The sequence below is a fragment of the Panthera leo genome, chromosome B3, assembly GCF_018350215.1.
Source record: "Panthera leo isolate Ple1 chromosome B3, P.leo_Ple1_pat1.1, whole genome shotgun sequence".
Taxonomy (NCBI): Eukaryota; Metazoa; Chordata; class Mammalia; order Carnivora; family Felidae; genus Panthera; species Panthera leo.
In genome coordinates this window covers 139,854,944-139,862,101 of record NC_056684.1, presented here as the reverse complement: position 1 = coordinate 139,862,101, position 7,158 = coordinate 139,854,944, and positions in this window count along the sequence as shown.

The window sequence follows — 7,158 nt, the reverse complement described above, 5'->3', positions numbered from 1 at the left end:
AACCAATCTGCCAATTGCCCTTGGCCGTTAAAATCCTGTTCTGTCCTTACCATGGTGGATTCTATAAAAGCGTGCCCCAAATGAAAATGCAAGCTAGAAGATCTATACAGTGTCCGGGCATCCACTGTAATGTATAAAGATGATAATGCTAAATTGAATACCTTTATGTTCAATTTTCTACTAGTCTATTCTTTCTCCTTTGTTTATCTTTTCTTTCTGAATTGCTATTTTCTAGGGGCGCCTGGGTGCTCAGTCGGTTAAGCGTCCGACTTCGGCTCAGGTCATGATCTCACGGTTCGTGGGTTCAAGTCCCGCATTGGGCTCTGTGCTGACGGCTCGGAGCCCGGAGCCTGCTTCCGATTCTGTGTCTCCCTCTCTCTCTCTGTCCCTCCCCTGCTCATGCTCTCTCTCTCTCTCTCTCTCTCAAAAATAAAGATTAAAAAAATTGAATTGCCTTTTTCTATCAGCTAGGTATAGCATGATGATGACAGCTTAGTGGGCGAGGGAAACGCAAGGCAAAGAGTAACAAGGCAAGAATGTGACATCCATAAGTAAGAACCCAGGAGTAAGTTGAAATTAATTCATTCCAAAAATATTTATTGAGCACCTATTATGATGCAATGGCAGCCTAAAGCCCTGACTCCCATGAATTTTCATTCCCGTCAGGGGAAGAGACGGCCTACAGAAAACAACCAACAGTGAAAGAGATGATCTATCAGGTGGGAATAAGTCCTATGAAAATATATACTAGAGAAGAGAAGGTGAGACGGTGGGGGGGGAATGAGAAGGAGCCCTCCTGGGAGACCAAAGTGGAAGGGACCATTCTACGCCTCCATCCATGAATATTTATGTGGCGGGGGATCTCTGGCATCTCTGTTTCTGCTTCCTTTTCGTCTCCTCAAATGCAATTTCAGTTTGGTCAGAGCCGAGGTGATGAACGAGACAAAGGTTTCTGCCTAGCACCCAGGCCACTGAGGGCAGGGGTGGCACATCAGAGCTTTGCGCGAAGGGGCAGGAGCCATGCCGGTTCTTGTCTGCCGGGAGCCCACTAGACGCAAGGATCGCCACCTTCCCTCACCCCCGACCTGGAGGAAATCAAACCTCATCCAGTATAGGATGCACTCATTATGGAAACACTGAAGTCCAGCCTTTCTTCAGCATCTCCGCTAACTGCAGGCGTATTTTGTGAACCACGTTGATAACATTGGCTCGCCTGAATTATGGCTTAGAGTCCTTTTTCTTTCTCGGCAGGGTAACCACTCATCCAATTCTGTATTCTCGTCTTTTCTCGGTCCTTGTAGAGTTTGCTGCTTCTTCAGATGTCTCTGTCTTGTGCTCATCATTCCAGAGAAATAGGATTTGATGTTATAACGGAAAGGTGGCATAGAAAGGGAACAGTGGGCTCCAGAGATATGCTGAGACCCAGTCCAGGTGCTAGACTGAACAAACCTTGGCTCAGTTAACCCCCATTAACAACCCTGGGAATAAAGAATACTCCTGTGTTCAGGAATAATTTCAAGGTCACAGAGATTATAAGGGCTATGGCGCCCTTATGGTGCACCCAGCCACTTAGTCCAGGGTTTCAAATTTGGTCACACGCCTGAAATTCCCTGGGCTCCTTTTGTAAAAAACAAAAATGCAGATTCCTAGGCCCTGGGTCATAATAACCTCATAGCCGGAAACTATAGGTGAGTTGGGATTGCATACAAAAACCTGCAAACACAAAAAACAAAGGAAGAAAAAAAAAACACCTCTTCTTAGTGATTCCTAAGATCACCCAAGTTTGGAAACCTTTGGTTGAGTTCTGCTTCCTCTTTCAGAATCATGAGACCTGAGACCGAGGGAGGAGAGGGAGGAGAAGACTTTCCCAAGACGGATCTGGGGCTGGTTCCCGCGTGTCAGACCAGGCTGCCCAATATGGAAATGTTTCCCTCTTCTCCTTTACCTTGCTCACTGATACTTGGTCTGTAGCACCCACAGCCTTCTTAGATGCTACTGTGCCCGGTGCCGTAAGCCTGACTGCCAGCTGGAGGCGACAGCTTTGCCCCTGTTCTTTCCTTTCACCGTTCTGAGCACCAAGAACCTTGTCTGGCTCATAGCAGGTGCTCAGTAAATCTTGAGTTAATTCTGATCGCTCCTGAGTTTCAATGAGAACTATTTCCCCTGGGTGGGGCCGCTACTCCCCTCTTCCACCGAGGGCTCTTGACCTCCCCAGGACTGGATTTCAGGAGCTTCCCCTTCCCGTATCATTATGAGTCCCATGGATGGGGTAACAAGTCCTCTTTCCCTACCTCAGAGCAGGGTAGATAGATGGGAGGGTGTGAAGGAAGGTGAGGAGGGCGGGCCTCCCATTGCCCCATCTTTGCTCTGGAAGGCCTGACACTTACCTTCATTAGTGGGCCATGATGAGTTGTGCTGACGTCTCCAAAAAACCGCAACCGAAAGGTAGTGGAGACTGTGGGGAGAAGAATCTGGGAGGAGCTCCTGCCAATAGGCTGGGTCCAAAATGGCACTCTGTCTTTACGGGGGCACAGACCAGGCTGGACTCACGCACCAGCTCTGTGACCCCGGGCAAGTCACTTTCAGTTCCCGTTGCTGTCCAATGAGAAAGTGAGTCTCTAGCTCAGAAAGCTATTAGAGAGGGCTCACCTTACCAATCGGGTCTCTAAACCTGGCTAACAGATAAAAAGAAACCATTTTGATTTCTACGGACCGTGGGAAGTTAGCGAAGCGATGGTAAAATACCACATCTCTACCCGTGTGTGAATGTCCGCGTCACTTATAAAGCTGCATGTGTACATAATTTAAAAGTAAACTAAGGCCAGTTGATCGAAGAAGAAGAAATGTAATTCAGTTGTAGGCGGACTCCTGCCTGGACTTCCTTCCGTGGGCCCTAACACATTTCCCAGCGCACAGTAATTGTTCAACAAGGACACACTGAAAGAATGGCCAATGTCCCTTTCCGGGGTCCTATAAAAGCATAGTGGACCAGCCATAAAGACAAGAATAAGCAAATGCAAGGGGCTCAGTGTATTTCTACGTGTCACATAAACCGGAGTTATACGTACCAATGAAGAGACTGGCAACGGCCTCCCTTGCTCGGATCCAGCACAACTGGTACGTGACAATTAGAAGATAAAACCAGTGTCACCTTGGGTAGCATCAGTATAGACTGCTACCAAGAGGACCCCCGATATTATTACCAGCTGCAATAAAAAAGCACTTCTTCGAATGGTTTTTTCTACCTAATTGTCAAAACTGAATAATATTATCAGCTTTTTCATCCTTTGAGTATTTTTCTAATAAGAAAGCACAGAGATGCATTGCAAATAAAAGCAGAAGATTTGAGGATGCAAAGCAATCATGCAAAATGACTTTTATATCAGTTTGATAAGCAGCTGAAATTTAATAACTACATCTCTCCTATGGTGTTGGATGAAAGTTTAATACCTTCTGCTTTGGCTTCTTTCTTCTGCAAGATGCTTATTCAGAACTGAAGCTTCTCCTTTTATAGTCAGGAAAATGAGAGGTGCAGTGGATTAATCAAAGCCTTGCGGGGCCTGGCCCAGCCCCAGCCCAGGCCAAACCATTGTGACTTAGAGTCTAAACTAAACCACGCCGAGCGCTGTCCCTGGCCACCAGAGAAATAGGGAGAGACGTCCCAATATCTCAAAATACCAGTAGAAAGTCACCGTGGAACGCACACACCTCATTAAACGCCGAGAAACAAGTTTACGTCTCCAACATCTCTTTATGTCTTTGACGAGGACAACTTTTACAACTGATGATGATGATAAAATAGTAACATAAAGAAACCACTTGGAGTTGAACTAAGATCCCATGTTTTAAGAGGCGATCACTTCGAATCCAAGAATACTATGACCCTGTCAACACACAAAACGTGTCTTCCCCTATAAACATGCATTTAGTAAAGCATGAATGAATGCATGCGTGTAGTAATGAACGGCAGAGAGCAGGCAGGAAAGAATGAATGAATGTGCCATTGTTTTGCAGATGGTGTCTAGCCCGACCTCCCCCATTTAGAGTTAGGGAAATTGAGACGCAGGAAAAGGAAATAATGGCTCAATTTGGGTGTCAAGTAAATCACCATGAGTCAAATGGCACTGGACATCTGTCTCCTTAGGCCTCGCGAGAGCCTCCGCAGCCGAGAAGTCCCCATTCCCAGCGCTGCCTCGGCAGCCTTGGGAGGGGATTTGCCCGGAGCTCCTAGCACCCACACGGCAAAAACCACAGCCTGATGAGCCCCTTTGGGAAGACAGAGACCCTCAGTGGAGAGGGAGGAGCATTTGAGTAGACACTGTCCAGGACGAATGGGGAAGCCAGCTCAAAACCCGTGGTAGGCACTGATGGAACTCTCTAGCTCTGGGTCTCGCCAGGAAGCGATGGGTTTCTCAGGGCTGGTGGTCTTGCCCCGGTGAAGGGCTAGCCAGCCAACATGGAGTTTGGCTGGCTTGCTCTCCTACTGCCCCCTACTGGAAGGTTTCCCGCCAAGGAGTCAAGCGAGTCGCCTTTAAGTTGTTTTTCACAATGGGGACCAACAGAAGTCAACAGGGGATTCTAACTCAGGTGTGAGACCAGAGACTGGCGTGACCCACGTCTAGTAACCCAGAAGCATGCGTGCGCCTTCTAAAGGTTACAGATGAAGCTCGATAACACGCAGCCCCACGAGGACTTGCGTTACCTCCTTTTGCCAAAACTGTTCGAAAGAACAAGGGCACACCGTTTCCTGGCTGTTTCTAGAAGTGTGCACCATGCAGATTCAAACGGAATATGTTTGTTTGTTGTTGCTGTTTTTTTTTTCATATAGGTATAAACAGATAGTAATCCAATGAAGGAACATCTGATCCAGTCATCAGATCTAACGGCAGCCTTTTAAAAGGGAAATGTAACTCCAGATGTCGTCTTAAGAAAATGCATCAATTAGGCAAATGAGAAATCCCCTCATAAATCAGAGAATGAGAAGCTCAAGTCCAGGACTTGCCGAGGGGCGGGGGCGGCCAGGAGGCTGCAGATGATGCCTCCCTCTGTCTTTTTTTCAGGCCCAGGTAACCCGGCCGCCTCCCGCTCGCCCCGAGTTGTGTTTACCTTATTGAAAGCTGGTGCGATTTGGAAAGAGTGCTCTGAATGTTCCAAACCTTTTACCCTGAAGATAATAATGCCTCAGCCTTCGGGAGCGGGACCCATATAAGCTGGTGTCACTATTCATAAAATAATTGAGTTTACACAAAAAGTGATTTCAGTAATAGCTGCCTTTTTATAAGTATGTACATTTTATTTAAAATTACTGACTCAAAAGGCAAGGTAGAAAAAAAAATCACCTCCAACAACTTCCTGTAATTGCGAATTATTGTGAGGGAAACAGAAGGAAAAGATTTCGAAATTATGAGCCATTATGCTCAAGAGAGAGAGAGAGAGAGAGGAGAGAGAGGGAGAGAGAGAGAAGCCGCGGAAAAAAAAAAAAAAGACATCTCGGCTTCATGAAACACAGCTGACAAGCTCGGCTAAATTACCCCCGGACCATTACAAAAATCACTTAATTGCCAAGCATTTTGTTAGGTCAATTGACTCTAATTGAAAAAATAACAAAAAGCTTATTATGCTGCAAATGTGGCCGTGGAAAATGAGTCTTCTGTTAGAAGGAAACAATAATTCTAAATTTCAGCTGCTGCTCACACTACAAAGTTCAGTGTTTCCTTCGGGTAGAATCCGCCTCGGAGGACAAAGTGAATACGCATCCATTGATTATTTTCCCTCTTAAGACCCCCCCAAGCCTTGCTCTCCCTGCTGCCCCCCTGCCTCGCCCCCACAGGAGCGCCAGCGACCCCCACCCCTTCCAGCCGCGAATAGACACCCACTCCTGGCTCGCTGCTCACCCCCACGCGGGGAAGGGCCGGGGAGACAAAGAGGGGAGAGGGGCAGGGCGTGGGTGCCCGGCTCTCCCCCTGGTGGGACACTGCCCTTTGGCTAAAATGCCTTCCCCACCACCTTCTATCCCCAGCCCCTCTCCCCTTCTCCCCTCCCGGCTTCCTCTCCCCTCTCCCCCTTTTAAATACAGATAACAGAATAAGGAGAACGGCTTATGTCCACGAAATTTCTGGAATGGCCCCTCACACGCACGCCCAGGCCTGGCCTTGATTGACATCAAGTGCCGTCATTAAAAACCCCGCCAGCTGAGGTAGGTGAAGGTTTATTTATAATTACACATTTTTAGGATGGTTTGTCCAGAGTTGGCGCGTTTAAACAGACAAATGGGCCGCAGCTCTAACCGCCCCAATTATAGATTTGGACGCGGGGGGTTTGTCACGGGGGTGAATCTGCTTTGCAAAAAGTAATTATTTGCCCGTAAAACCAGGAGGCCAGGGTAGAAAAGTCTGCGGGCAGAAGCTTTGTTTGGAAAGCCAGCGGGGAGAGAGTGGGTGTCTGTGCGTGTGTGTGTGTGTGTGTGCAAGCGTTTGTGTCTGTGTGTGTGTGTCCCTGTGCGTGTCTACATGCGTGTGCTCCCGTGTGTGCATTATGTGTGCCCGTGCGTATGCACAGGTGTGTTGAAGGGAGTCATAAGTTGCAGAAAAACCAACCTTCTCCGCAGCCCCCTGTCTAAACACAGGGCTGTAGAGCACACACCCCTTCCCTGCTTGCTTTATCTCGAAAATTACAAATCCCTGACCATCTTCAAACCCAAGACAGTGAGATCCGCCAACCCCAGAGAGCACCAGTCCCCGGCTGGGGGAGCCCAGGGAGCCCGGAGCCTGAGAAGGGTGACCTGCAGAATGAGGGAGGGCTGTCCAGTCGCCCTGGGGCGGAGGCGCAGGGCTGCGGGGGGCGCTGGGCACAGGGGACCAGTGCCCTCGGAGCAGGGCGGGGGGGTGCTGGGCATGGGGGGAACAGGGCCCTCGGAGGCAGCCGGCACATCCTCTCCTCCACGTCCGCTCGTGTATCTGCCTCTTCTAGGGCCTGGCGTCCCTCAGCCCCAGGGGCAGACCGGCTGGTGCCAGGAGGCTGTGTGCCTCTTCACCCTTGTGGTTTCTTGGGGGCCCCGCAGCTGGAGACAATGGCAGGAGCGGCCTCGGAGAGCCCCGAGTGTCACCTGGCGTCTGGGCAGGCAGCAGAACCTGGGAGCCAAGCGAGGCCTCGGGGTGC